At 41.2% G+C, this 15,543-nt stretch overlaps 1 protein-coding gene across 2 annotated transcripts in view; it reads left to right on the forward strand.

The window, feature by feature from the left end:
* The first annotated feature begins 7,266 nt into the window (after positions 1-7,266).
* jade2 (jade family PHD finger 2) overlaps positions 7,267-15,543 on the forward strand; it is a 219,926-nt gene continuing 211,649 nt past the window's right edge. The window contains exon 1 of one of the 2 annotated variants that reach the window (XM_040032293.1): positions 7,267-8,244. The gene's annotated coding sequence lies outside the window, so the exon portion shown is untranslated. The remainder of the gene's footprint in view (positions 8,245-15,543) is intronic. The other variant, XM_040032292.1, reaches the window with a different exon arrangement.

Genomic DNA, 15,543 nt, shown 5'->3' on the forward strand with positions numbered 1-15,543 from the left:
TCCTGTGCTTTAACACAGGTAAACTCAGCTGAAATGAAAGAAGTTGTGGATCATCTCCTCCTCTGGTACACTGAAAGCTCTGAGCAGCTCCTCGGGGTAAGGAGGTGATCTGGTTAAGAGGTGGTTCTCCCTCGTCAAAGAGAATCCCGAATCAATCGGCTTTTGCCATGTCAAAATCCCCAGCCTGCAAAACAGAGATGTTACTGCATCAAGTTAATAAATCCCAATATTTAACAGTCATGGTGAACATAAGATCAGAACTGCTACGACACTATTTCAGCTTTTTCTACATTTGTCAGCTTTACTACAATATGCAATTATTTCCTGCATATAAAGGTTATTTAAAAGTAAAAGTGTAAGAGGATAAGCAGTACTATATGTAAGAATATTAATCTGTTTCTGCCTGTATTAGCAGCAGGTCCACGTTCTGTAAACCTACTATACAACTAGCTGTATTTTGTTTAATGTGGAGGACTCAAATGCAACACACGCAGGGTGATTCTTCAACAAAAGCCAAGCCTTTTCTGTGGCTGATGAAAAGTCCTAAGTAAAATACAGAATTCCAGCAAAACCAGAACAGAAGAATGTGAGGCGCAAATCCATTCCGAAGACTTCAGACGGTTGCTTTTGCACTCTTGTTGTTTTGAAACAAGTGAACTGGTTAAACCTCCTTTCTGAAACAGAGAACGACCAAAAATTCACAAAACGTAACTGTTTCATTCAATACGATACAAAATGTGGGACTGAGCACCTAAACTCATCATGGTACAGAAGTGACGTCAAAGGATCATTGTCCCATAGACTTCACTCCCTGGTGTTAATTGAAAAGTAATTGCCAGTTTAAATGATTGTCACACTGGCTTTACTTTTTGGGGCCAAGAATTTTTATCCTTCTTTTATGCTGTCTATGATGTGGTCCAAAGTGGGGTGCTTTGAAAGAAGGCAACTACTTTTAACCAAAATCTTTTTCTAAACCTACCTGATTAATTTTAACAACCCCTCTGAGTTCCAAACGGTGGATTTTAACAGTGGAAAATGTTAATTTGGGGCACAAATCAGTACAAATTGGACCCATGAGAATAAAAGCTGTTCTGGCACATGAAAATAAAGGTGGGAAACTCATGTGCTAGAAGACCAAAAAACTGGGGAAGCTGAGTGCAGTAACACTAGTCAATAGATGGTGAGACTGTGGTAATTTTAGGGGAGTTTAGATAAACATTTTGCTATAATGTGGTAAAAAGTAAGCCTTCAAATGTATCCCTGAAGCATACTTAAGCAGAATGAAATAAAGAACTGGGCCTCCTGTAAGTGCCCTGTGTTTTTAATTTAGTTTTGAGGAGAAAGTATTTGCCCATAAAGATCTAATGAATCCAAGAGATGGAAATCATGTTAAAGCAAATTTACTAACCAATAATTTTAAAACACGGTACATAAATGTAAGAACAGGTTTACAAGCCTCACTAGGAGCTTGATACCAAACCCTGGAAAAGACTTACTTAAAATGACTGCCAACATTATTAAAGTTAATAATTACAACTGTGCTCTCAGAGGGACTGCCATCAAAAAGTCTATTGTCAAAGTCTGAAATGATTTTGATGGCTAATACTGCAATCTACAACTAAAAGAATGCTTCTGAAAAGGTTGTAAGACAGTGAATTTAAAAAAGAAAAAAATAAATTGTAAAATTAACATGTGACTCAAACTGGCAGAGTACAGCAGGAAGAATACATACTTTATAAACCGAATAAATGGGCACATCTGTTCAAATCCTGGTGTTTGTGCACCTTAAGGGCCACTCAGGTTAGTAGCATACGCACAAAATTAAAACTTCACTGCATTTGTGTCGTATGTGATTTACATTTTAGTCAGTAAATGTCACAATCAGCTGATCAGCTGTAAAATATTGTTAAGCAATAGCTAGCTATCAGCAAAACATATTAACATTAGCATATTAGCACAAGCTAATGCTAACTTAAAAATATTAGCCTAGCTTTAGCGTTTAGCAATTCAATTAGCATTACGTCCCATTACTGATCTTCTACACAAATGATTGTTTGTTTGATTGCTTTTTATTCGTGCGTTTTTGTTACTGGTTGTTTTTTTTTTTTGCATGTATTTATTTTTATACCTTTCCTTTTGTTAATTGTTGATAACTCTGAACAATTTCTCCAGTTGGTAAAGCAAATTTTTAAGAAATCTTCTGTCATGAACCGGCTGCGTTCAGGCAGGAATTGGACTCAAATGCAAACTCACTAAAGCAAAACGTGAACTCAAAATACAGTTTTGTTGCTGGGAACAGAGGGAGCAATACAAAACTAAACTGGGAAAATCTACGAATATGAACTCCTGGGGAAACACAGGGAGAGACACGCAGCCATGAGGGAGGACGCAACAGAGAACTGAGGGAGACGCTGACCTAAATTCACAGAGGAATAACAAGGAAGTGAGAACACACTAGGAACACAGCTGACACTAATAACCATAACGAGACAGGGGAGACTGGACTGAACAGAATGAACACGAAAACGTGGGACCTTCACAATAAAACAGGAAACATGATGTGGGAGTGGAGGAGAGGCAGACGAGGGAGCGAGGGAACACGCTGGGGAAACATGGAAAAAATAGAAAAAAACATGAAGGGAACCACGGCACAAGAACTCACACCACAATATAAACACAGACACATAGAGAGACACAGAGGGCAGAGACACAAGGACGAATCCAATAAACTAAACTGAACAACCTAGGAACCGCAGAATAAATAATGAACTAACAAAATACAAAAACACAAGAACACACTTAATGGCCACTTCATTAGACACACCTAGTCTATTGCTTGTTAATGCAAATATCTAGTGAGCCAATCACATGGCAGCAACTCAGTCTGCAGAAGTTCAAAATGAGCATCAAAATGCAAAGAAAGGTGATTTAAGTGACTTGGTAAAAAGTCCCATGGTTGCTGATGGCACGCAGGTCTAAGTAATTCAATACCTGCACAGTCATTTTTAGGGCTTACTTAAAATGGGATGGCCAGACTGCTTCAAGCTGAATAGGAAAGCAACAGTAACTGAAATGACCGCTTGTTACAACCAACATATGCAGAAGAGCATATCTAGAAGTGCAACACATAAAACCTTGAAGCAGATGTGCTACATACAGCAGACCACACCTGGCGCCACTCCTGTCAGTCAAGAACAGGAAACTGAAGCTACAGTTTTCACAGGTTCACCAATACAGGACTTCTTGGTCTGATGAGTCTCGATTTCTGCTGCAACATTCAGATAGCAGAGTCAGAATTTATTGTAAACAAAATGAAAGAAAAATCTTCTGGTGTAAGGGTGTGGGAAATATTTTCTTGGTACATTTTGGCATCATTGAAACCCCACAGCTTACCCGAATATTGTTGTTGACCTGGCGACAGTGTACACATCTTCTGATTGTTGCTTCAGCATGATAAGATACCAACAAAGTTCAAATAATCTCAAACTGGTTTCTTCAATATGACAGTGAGCACTGATTTGTACTCAAATGGCCTCCAGAGTCACATGATCTGAATCCAATATAGCACTTTTGAGATGTGGTAGAATGGGAGATTCATATCATGGATGTATAGCTGACAAATCTGCAGCAGCTGTGTGATGCTGTCATGTCAGTGTGGTCCAAAATAACTGAGAAATTCTTCCAACTTGTTGTTGAATCTGTGCCACATAGAATTTTAGCAGCTCTGAAGGCAAAAGTGAGTCGAATGCAGTATTAGCAAGATGTAATATAGTGGCTAGTGAATGTATATAATGTGCGTAGTGGAGGTTTTGTGGTACCTTCGCTGTACTTAAATGTTATATAATATAGTATGAGATACTTGGAGTCAACTACATTTCCAAATGTAATCTACCTTTTTATCCACCTGCTTGCATTTGACAGCGATAACATTTCCTTTTTCAGCTTTTTATTCTGCTATTGCTGCTCTTAAGCAAAATAAGCACTTAAATTATCAATAACTTAATAAAGCTTCACATAAGCAGTCCAAGGATAGGTTTAATATTGCTCTTATGCTTGACTTCTACAACACCTGTCTCTCTCTCATGGAAATGTTTAATTAATTCACAGTTTAATTCATCGCACCGAAACTCCAGTGCAGAAAAAACAAGACAAATAGGACGTCTGAGTTATCCCCTTACAAAAAAACACTTTTTATGTCTCAGGTATGTAGATACGATATAAAGCACTGTGCTAATGTTATGGATCTTATAATAAGGATGCCATGTATGATTGATCATTCTACAGACAGAAGAAAACAATAAAATGCATAAGCTGTATTCGCATTCTTTACATTTAAAAGCGTTCCCCACCCAGCCAGCAGGCAGGTTCTTTCAAATGCTTGAGGAACTTTGCACAATTGTGTGAATTTAAGCTGTCTCAAGTGCTTCTGTCACTTTTGTAATCCCACACTGATTCCATCTCGGTCTGTGGGGGCCATACCATCTGGTGTAGGACGCCTTGTTCTTTTTGTAGCTGAAGATAAATCTTAATTGACTCTGGCTGTATGTTTGAGGTCATTGTTGTGTGCTACGGACTGCATTTGAAGCCGATCAGATGCCGCTACGATGGTGTTGCATGATGGGCAAAAGTTTCAACATCATTTGTAATAGTTTAAAAAAAGGAATACATTTTGTAATTTGATGTAATCAAAATTGTGTTAGCCTGATGATTCCTAATAGCTTAACTAAAAACCCCATCCAAAAAGTGCAGCCGGCAGATTAAATAAAAAAACTACAACTACCATTTGACCTAGATCTGCTTCCTAAATAAACAACGTGTGCATCTCATCGGCCAGGAAATTGCATTAGTGCACATTAAAGCGACCGTGGAGGGGGGTCACAAGCTGTTTCCTCGGGAGACGCTACCTGCCTGTATTATGTGCAGGAGAGTGAGAGAGGGGAGGAAGGGAAAAAAAAAAACCTGGGATGCTGCTGTTGCATTTGAATGTGTGCCAGAGAGATCCCTCCTCTGTGTCCTTCACTGCCTCATTTCACTTTGTGCAAAACAGCATCACACCCTCTATTCCTCTGCCCCTTTCTCTCTCCCCGCTGTCTGAGTGACACCTGATATAGCTAGGATGAGCACTGTGCATGTTTTTGTGTGTGTTTGTGTGAGTGTGTACTGCCGGTTGTAGGTCTGCATGTTTCATAAAAGTCAAATTGTCCCATTTGTTCATCCGAATGACCTTAATTTCAGCATGCCTCCTGGCTCTGCGTCTGTGTGTATTGACCAGACATTTTAGATTCGGAGCCAAGATGAGTTACAGCAGTGGAGATGATGCACTGTCACTGCAGAGGTGCAGAGTTAAAAGCTACACATACTGAATGAAAAGGAGACCTTTTCTTTCACTGGGAAATGAAGACAGATTCGCTTGTGAGCACCTCAAATGACTTCGCAAAAGACTGTAAGAGAGGGGCAAAAATAAATAAATAATCCTGCTTGATAACCGCTGAGGAGGACAGTGATTTAGAGACAGTAGATGGGAGTAGACTGCACATTGATCAAACACCCTCTTCCCCTTTAAATATAGATTTTAGAGAAAATGTGAGGGAAAGTAATTTACTTGCCAGCTATTTCCTATGGATCACTGTGTGCAAATCAATCACTTGTGGAGAGATATTATCACTTAGAGTTAAAGAGTTTCTCACTTTGAAGTAAAGCGCCAGATGTCAGTAACTTTGAAAGCAGTTAATGGTGATGGCAAGAATTCGGTATTACCTCTTCTTTGGGCGTTAGCTGTTGGCTAATCCCAAACTGCTTCAACAATGTTGAGGTCTGGGCTGTGGGGAGGCCAATCCATGACCGATAGTGTTCCAATGTATGTTTTTGTATCCATGAATGCTTTTACTGCATTGACAGTGTGTTTGGGATCATTGTCATATTGACAAATGAAAGCCGTTAGCAGAGGGTTTAGAACTTGGATCAAAGTCTGATGGTACTTTTCGGATTTCATAATTACATCAATTTTGACAAGATCCCCAGCACCACTACCTGACATCCAGCTCTAAAACCATCACAGAGCCTTCATTGTGTTTTACAGTAATCACTCACTAATGATTTAAATCAAAAGTTTCCCATCTGGATTCACCACTCCATCAGACCTGTTGCCACTGATTTTCAGACCAGGGCTTGTGTGGGGATACTTTAGTCTTTTCTCTCTGTTTCCTTTCCTTAAGAAAGACTTCTTGACAGCCACCTTTTTAACTGACATCATCTCTGAGGAGGCTTCAGTGATCAGCTAAAAATGCAGGATCTACCAGTGTACCACTGTGTCAGATCTCTGAATAAAATAAAATAAAATAAAATAAAATAAAATAAAATAAAAGGAACTGCTATAGGTAGTTTTCAGGCCTGCCATTAATTGACACTGCACACCGTGCTTAGATATGTTTTCAGCTAAAACCTCTTTAAGAATCACCTTGTTGCTGCCTAAATGCTATTTTATGCCTTTATAACCACATTAGCGTTGGAATTTTACAAGTATTAAATAAAAGAAATGGGAAAAAATATATGCTTTGTCACAGTTAGTAAAAAAGTGCCTAAAGATAAAATGTAAAATTGGTTCTTTGCTGAGTTCTCTGTTCTGTGTAGACACAACACTGGTTCATCCCATTAGTTAGGAGCCTTTTTATGATTTTAATGATTCATATGTCAGTGTTAAGTAGCTTCTGAAAATCGTAAGGAACAAGGACTGGACTGGAAATGAGTAAAAAAGCAGCCAGTGTCCAAGGAAAACCATCCAGAGAACTATTGATCAAGCGCACTTTATTCAGGCTCTAAACTCTCTTCTAAACCCAGTTATTGCAGTCACATGTCAGCCATTGTTGTTGTTGATGTTTGGTTATCTTTTCATATACAGAGAAGGTTTCAGTCGGCAGCACTTTGTCAGATATTTTTTTTAACAGTTTTATTTTTCTTCCTATGAATGAAGAAGCTACTTTTTTTTAGGGATATGATAATAACTTAGACACAGCTCAAAAAACTATACATCTCTCTGAGCTCATATAGCCAAATGTGCATTGACGGATGAGTGATCTATTAATTCTTAAGGATAATATTCATAATTTAAAATAGCTGAGATGTGTTTTGTGTGTGTGTGTGCGCGCGCGCGCGTGTATGTGATTGCATTACATAACTTTCTTCCATACAGTAATGCTGTATCACTGTGACAGAACTGGCAGGTGAAGGAAGGTTCAATCCCCACGATCTCCTCTCCGAGGCGCAGTAATCTAGCGTTTGTCAGAGTAGGAAGTGCAGTTTGCGGTAACAGTGAATTGAAAGTACGCCATAAATATGGCGCCAAAAGAGTTTTCAAGCTGATGATAAGAGCTGATTTTTCTCTCATTCTGTGTTGTCTTTTTTATTTTTTTCTTTCCCGGGGGGTGGGAGGGAGAGGGCTAGCAAGAGAAGACCCGCCTGTGCATTTGTGCAGAGCGGTGTGCACGTACACAGCACCGGGCAGAGGAGTGGAAGCGAGGCAAGGCACCGGAGCAAGTGAAGAAGACGAGGAGGAGAGAGCGCTGTGTTTTATTTTTGAAGGAAGGGGACGTTGCGAAACTGGCTTGCAATCTTTACTGACTCATCGCTTGGAAATAAAGCAGACCCTTTTTTCTTTTTCTTTATTTCGTTTTCTTTTTAAATCCTCGCTTCTCCTCCTGCTCCTCCTCCCGTGCGGCTGGCACCGGAGAGGAAAACAGTCGGATTTTGACACCACGTTTGGGGTTGCTTTTTGCAAAATGCGACACGCTTTCCTGTGAGCGCTATGTTGTGCGCACCTCGCAGCCCGTTACGCCGTGAACGGTAGCAGGACCGGCCGCTGCACCCGCTCCGTTTGTTATTGACTTGTGGAGGCTGTATCTCATCCTGGCTGCCACTTTTTTTGGCTGGGGGGGGGATTTTTATTTCGGATTTGGACTCGGTCGTAGGTCTTTGCAGAGCTGACGCGCTGTCAACACACCGAGAGGTGAGGTGAGGTGAGGGGAGGGGAAGGGACAGTCCTGTCACCTAGCGTGGACCAGGAGCCAGCTTTTTTAGCTGCACTGCTAACAGCCTGCCAGGGCACCGAGTGGGCACGCTGAATTAGTCCTAAACCGCCTCCGCTGTTGAACTACATGTGCCTGGCTCCCAATGATCTCCTAATCTCTGGGAATCGCCCGCCGTCCAGGACTGAGGACGTCTCTGTACCCGAAGCAGACAGCGATCAAGGTAAAATAAGAAATAACGCTGATTTAGTAAAATAAATAAATAAATAAAAGTAGAAGAAAATAAACATCCGAAGTCCACTTTGCTGCTGCTGCTAGTGCTATATCAGAGCTAGGCTAGCAGCTGTGTACGGACTTTCTCGCAGCGGACTTGTGAGTTACAGTCGCGGCTGTGGCGCTCCGCCAGTGAGCGGGGCAAACGGGTCCAGGAGAGGTGGCGATGTTGTGGGTGAGGCGTGGGGATATGCGCTTTACGTGTTGCAGTGAAGAAAAGACAAACAGCGCCTTTGAAAGCAGAGCCGGTGCACTCACTGCAGGGACATGAAATTAACCGGGGAAACTCGGGCCATGTTGTTGTGCTTGAAAAATGTGACGTGAACGAGCCAGCTCCCCCCGTGGGAATCAAAAGAGTGCGAGCTGGTTAGTTGGAGCGTATCCAAGAGTGTGGTTATTGTTGTTATTATGCATTTATATTTTTTCGGGGCGTAATTGTTCGCGGCAGTGGGGTGAGTCGTGTGGGATATTTTAAATATAAATTATGAAAAAAAGAAAACTTGCGGGGGTGTTGAGGGTCGCACACATGGAGAGGCGCATGAGGTGAAGTTGTGAAGAGAGGAGGAGGTCTGGGATGGGGTGGGGTTGGGGTGTTGGTGGCACCAAACAATTTGCAGGCCCTGGGGATTTGCAGGTTTCTTCACTGCTCGGTAAATGGAGGGAGGGGGGTTCGGGGAAAAGGGACCAGCGGAAGCTGTACTGCTTTTAGGAAGGCTGGGCACGCAAGCATACACACATCAAGGAATTAGAGCAACTTCTCTCTGCCCCCTTCACCCCATCCCCCTTCCTCCTGCTTCGTGCTGTGCTGATCTAGCTGGCGTCAGAAAAGGGGGGGCTGTTGTTTACCTCTAAGTCAGAGCTCTCTCTGAGTGTGGCAGATGCATTCATACCTGGAGGGGGGGAAACAACAACACCACCAGGACATGACACGTGGATGCAGATGGTGATGCTGCAAGTCAGATGTCTGCAGGATTAATGGGTTATAACTGGGGCATTTGCCTCCTGTGTGATTTTTTTTTTTTTGTGGCCACCTACTCTTCAACATTTGCCTGGAGAACCTCCAAAGAACAGAAGTATATCTGCCTATTAGTGCTAATTATTAACGGATGGAGCAATTTATCAATTTTTTTTTTTTTAGTTCAGAAAGGCTGAAGTGGCTCTAGCGTTGAATCAATTTAGTTTGAATTGTCTGGAGATTTGTTAAATGTTCCCAGTAGTGACAGCTTTCCCTCCCACCTACCCTTCCTCACACACGCATACACATGTGCATCATTATCATCATCATCACCATCGCCACTTGCAAGCAAGACCTGTGCACATATGCCAACAACTCCACGTGCTTCATGCCTACTCTGATCCTCAAGTATGGATGCAGGTAGCGATTACACAGATGCGCACATATACATACCTTCACCTCAGATTGTCTTCCTCACACAAACACAAACACAGACACACAACCGTCCTCCTCCCGCTGGGTATGAAACCGGAGATGAGTCACGGTGTGTGGGGGTATAACAGCTCTCTCTCTATCCCTCTAGCCCCTTCTTAATTTTTTTTTTCATATCTTTTTCTGATGCAGTTCTATCTTGTTCTCACTCATGCTCATTTCTCTCCCTCGGGTCTCTCTTCGCTCGCCTAGAGACAGTGGTTGTTTACAAAATCAGCGAATGGGGATGAGTGCTGTTGTTATTTTGCTTCCACATTTTTGATGACAGCCCTCCAGCCAGTCATCTGTATTTCAGTTGCTTCTTCATCTTCCATTGCTCCATCTCATTCAACTCTCCCTCTCTTTCTGTACTCCATCCACTCTTTTGTGCTTTTCTCCACCAACTTCTCCATCATCCATCCATCGATCCATCCATCGTACCGCCACTCCCTTCACACCATGTCATTTGCAGACCTTTTAAGCCTCACATGTGCCCGTACTCACACGTGTGTCTAGGCGTGGGTGTAGTGTTGCGTGTGTGTCTGTGAGTATTAGTGTCTGCTGCGTTAAGCGCTCAGCTCTGATTGGCTGGAAAAGGGGGTAAGGTCCCCCACGTGGTGTGTTGTATCGCATTAGCTGGCTACGTAGGTGATGATGAGGAGGAGGAGGAGAGATGCTGTTCATGAATGGACGGCTGACGTCACTTAAACCGTACCCTCAATCCGTCACACACACACACACACACAAATGGATGTTTTTACGCACATCGCTGATGAAGGCTGCGAAAGCGTGTATAGTTTTTGTTGTTGTTGTTGTTGTTGTTGTTTTGGGTTTTTTTTAAGAGTTAGATTTGGAGATTTGTCGTATAGGAAGGATGGGAACCAGCTGAGCGTGTGTGTGTGTATGGCTGCCTTCAGGCGTGTTGGCTAGCTGTCATGTTCATAGCTCTTTGCTCTGATCTGCTTAGTAACCAACTAACTAACCCAGCAGCATGTGGGCTACTAGCTGAGGAGGATTTGTGTATCTGTGTCACAATACTGTAACTGTTCAGCTGAAATTTCTTGTAGTTTGAGACGATTAAACATTCTTAATTTTTTTCATTATTATTGTTACTTTGTGTTTCCTACATGCTTTTTCACAGCACTATTTATATATTTGCCCCCTTCCTGATTTCTTCGTTTTTGCATACTTGTCACATTCAAACGTTTATCATTAGACAAAGATCAGAGTAAATGCAAAATGCAGTTTTTCAATGGTGATTTAATTTATTAAGGGATAAAAAAGATCATTCAAAACCTACCCTGTGTAAAAATTGCCCCCTAAACCTAATAACTGGTTGTGCCACCGCCACCCTTGGCAGCATAAATTGCAATCATGCGTTTGAGATACTCGCCAATGATAGTCTTTTACATCACTGCGGAGGAATTTTGGCACACTCTTCTTTCCAGAGTTATTCGAGGCTATTTCGGCATGAACAGCCTGTCTAGGGTCGTGCCGAAGCATCTCAATTAGATTTAAGTCCGGACTTTGACTGGGCCACTCCAAAACATTCATTTTGTTTCTTTTGTTTTTTGAGATATTCAGAGGTGAACTTGCTGGTGTGATCATCAGTTACAGCAAAGTGTCCAGGTCCTGAAACAGCAAAGCAGCCCCACATCATCTCGCTACCGCCACCATGTTTGACTGTTGATATGACCTGACCTTAACTGAGGCAAATAAGACCAGCAGTCCTTTAGATGTTGTTTGGGTTCTTTTATGACAACCTGGATGAGTCGTTGATGAGCTCATTTGGTAGGTGGACCATTACTGGGAAGGTAATACCACTGTTGACTGTCGCTGTGGTTTATTGAAGTAATAAAGTCTTAGAAATGCTCAACAGGTCTGGCACGAAGACTGGCAGCTGTTTGTAAAGTTGAACTCAGCTTTCCAAAAAAATATGGTTAATCAGTTTTTTTCATGATTTAATATGAGGAGTGGGATAATTAATTTTGGATATCTCAGGTTTGGATAACTCTTAATAAATGAAATCAGCATTTAAAAGCTGTATTTTTTATTTAACTGGAATATTAAAATGTGTCTGGTGATGACAAATTTAAGACAAATATGCTAAAAAAAAATCAGGAAAGTAGAAAATACTTTTAACAACAAAAACTTTAATGTTTTATTCAGAATAAATTCATATGTGGAGTTGCCATTAGTTCACTTACAGTTTAGCTTAGTTCAGATTGTGTTAATTAGTTTGTCCTGCACAGATTTTTGTCGTGTCTTAGAGGTTTTGCAGCACGAAACAAACCATGTGTTGGCTTAAATGCCGCAGGCATGTTTTTATGCATTACCCTGATGTGTTCTGTCAGTGTTTGCTCGAAGCAGATGACCCCGCTGTGGCCTAGAACCTCATTAGCGGCTTCTTGTGCGTGTGCATGCGTGCACATGCTAACCTGCTGTTCTGTGAGCAGGAGATGACGTCAGACTTCAAGGGGAGAGGGGGTGTTTTCATTTTTATATATATTTTTTTTCTCGTGTCACTGTGAGTCAGCCTTGTTATTAAGGGATAATTGCAAAGTCTGCACACCTGCACAGAACACTGGCGAGGAGGAAAATGTGGAACATATTTCAAGAGAAGACTTTTGCAGGAGTAATTGGAATGTGCTTCCTAACTGTTTGGTCTGCAAAACCTGTCCCTTGTTGACTGAATGAGAGCAGTGGATGCTGTGGTGCACCAGATGTTTTTTCAGAAAAATTAATGATGCTTTTTTTTTTTTTGTTTTGTTTTTTTTGTTACATTTTACAGGAAAGCCTTTTTGAACAAAAACTGTGTCGGGAAAAAAAACTTGTTATTATAATTTTTTCATATCAGTGTAATGACTATTTCTGTCAAACTTAAATGTAGAGCATTATAAAATTATATTTTAAATAAAAAAAACTTAGGTATATATAGAACCTGCTATTGGTTTTTTTTTTTGTTTGTTTTTTTTACCCTGGATGTCCTTTCCGATGCAGCTCCAAAAGGATTTGTGACAGACTGAAAGTGGGATCTTTGCTTGTTTGGAAATTTTGCGTGAAACCACAGATGTAGGTCTGACCGGTCGAAAGCTTCAAGTCTTACGGGAGAACACAAACAAAATGGAAAAATAAATTATTTGATTAGTTTAAAATAAGCAAAGCGGGTAAATTCAAGAAACATTCACATGTAAACAAAGGAGAAAATAAGCAAAAATGAGCTATTCATTCAGCTCTGGTCCTCTTATGGCAGGACTGTCTCAACGAAGTGGGCAGTCAGGATTATATATGGACTAGATGTGTGACCGGATCACAGATCTGATGTTGGAGTGTCGCTCGCACTCCTGACATACTTGTGTACTGTGTACAGCTGCAGTGGCTGCTGGATGCATTAGTCTAACCTGTTATGGCTCTAACTCTATACCCATCACATCAATGGTTCAGCACTGTGCTGCTCTCGTTGTCATTGGCCTTTCGTGTTGTCTGTCAAAACATGGTTTGAATGACTTCTATCGACTTTATATTGGCCGTCTCATGTTGTAATTGAGTAAAGCCAGTTCACTATTAGAGCAGGGCGATATGACCAAAAATATTTATCACGATATAGATTTCAAAATTTGCGATAACGATATAACTGACGATATAATTGACACTAGACAAAATACTTTACAACTCCACAACTTTATTAGTGAAAAAAACCCCATGAATGTATTTTCACTTAAACAAGCAGCTGTTTTTTACATTAAAGTTGTATAAAAACGTAACAGTGCAAATTCCTTGCTGACAGTTTAACCAAAAGGCATTTCCAGTGGAAATTGGCCGACATATCCTCAGCATAACCATGTTTAATATCCACAAAACTTAAAAAGAGGTTATACACACACAATACAGTAATATTATGTTGAAGCACAGTACGTATCACTCCGCGAGGCTCCTGCCTACGATAGCCGTAATGCTCCGACAATCCATCAAGCGGTGCGGGTTCGTAGCTTAGCAAAGTCGTACTAAAACATTTGACAGATTTTCGAGCGCCGTGTACATAAAATCGTTTCGAGGTCAGTAAACACAACCAGAATTCATACATAAAGCACACGGGATTATAATCTGTCGATTTTCAGAAAAATCAAAGGATTGATTTTAAGTGTGCCGTATTTTCCAAAAAACACGGTAATAACGACGGCCCGCTAGCATGCTCTACCAAAAATAGTGCTTTGTTGTGTGTCTGACGGACGAAAGCCAAACCAGTTCCACACCACTGAAGTTGCAGCATTTTTACAAACCAATTCTGATTCATCCGTTTCATTAAACGATCCGCTTTCGCCCTTGTCATTCTCCGTCACCGCCATGTGCGTATGTAAACAAAGGCACTGCGCATGCGCGTTTTACCCATATTCTATCGCGATATTTCATTTTCTTGTCGTTGCCCAACATTATACCGGTATTACCTTGAACGGTATGATATGGCCCAGCCCTATTCACTATAATTATTTTTATAGTGGTATCGCACAGGAATTAGCACATATTGCTTTATCCTTTTTTTCTGGTACTGTAAACCAGCCCAAAGTTTCAAATAATGAGGGATTATGCTTGTGTTGCCCACAGAACTGCTGCAGTAGCAAAACAGGGCATGCACGCTTGTCTATGCACACAAAAGAAAGCTCACCCACCCTTTATTAACTGAAGTAATATGTAATCCCATATATGCTTTTTCAGAATAAATAGCAGAGAACAAAAAGAATCTGTTGCAATAAGTTCCTCATCCTACAGACAGACTTCAGTGCTATCATCTTGGACTGCAGCTGGTGGAGGTAGTCCTTGTTCTACTCTGTAGCCTCAGAGGACTACAGAGTAGCAGCACTAGCTGTCAACCTGCTGCAGGCTCTGGTTAGGGTGACCCTCCTGCTCACAGTGGATCTCCAGAGGAGTGTATCATGACCAGCTGCGGTCCAAGAAGGTAGAATTAGAGTTTGTCTGAGGGGCCACTGCTGTATGCAGCGACTGAACTGTCAAAATAAGAGCAAGGGTATTTGGCAAAACCTATTCGAGTGGCCCTGAATTTACACAGGCAGCAGATATCCGTAAGATATCTTCAGGCACAAAACTTTGACTATGAGAAGCCTCATCGATTTAATGTTCAGACTTTTTGTTTAGATGGGGCAGCCAATTAGCATAAAGGGAGGGTTACATGCTGCACCAAGGCCTAATTTAATGAGGATTATTTTGATCTGTAAATTATGCAAACTAACTCGAGGCAAGTGAAAATGGGGGTAATAGGACCCTTTTAACTACATCAGCCGTACTAAGAGATGCATATTATATGTACATGTGTTTAAGTAATATAGTATATCTGTGAAAATCTGTGAAATATTTAAGTTAGTTTTAAGCACACAAGATGTAGGGTCATTTCTGAAAATAGAGGTGAAGCCCACAGTTGTAGAGTCTCAGGTGACTCGTGCACAAAGTTAAAAATGTATGAAGCAGAAACATTTAAAATGTGTTATTATGCTCAGACACATTTTCCCTTTTCTTCCTGGTTTGCTGGGTTATTCTCTCCTCTCTCTCTACCTCCTACTCTTATTTCCAGGGGAAGAAAATAAAAATAAAAGTCTAGTTGTAAGCACATTGATGGACAGGCTGACAGATGCCGCCTGAGCTCCTGATAGGAAGAGTTTCGGGAGTAGGTATGTGTATGTTTGTGTGCTGAGCGAGCGGAGTAAACAACAGATAGAAACAGTATGTCAGGCCTTCCTTTGCTGTAGGAACGCACGGTGATTCGAGAGGAAAATAAGCCTTTACTGCGCTTATTTGTGTTTAATGTACATG

Source organism: Simochromis diagramma, unplaced genomic scaffold, assembly GCF_900408965.1.
Source record: "Simochromis diagramma unplaced genomic scaffold, fSimDia1.1 OVJJ01000216.1, whole genome shotgun sequence".
Lineage (NCBI taxonomy): Eukaryota > Metazoa > Chordata > Actinopteri > Cichliformes > Cichlidae > Simochromis > Simochromis diagramma.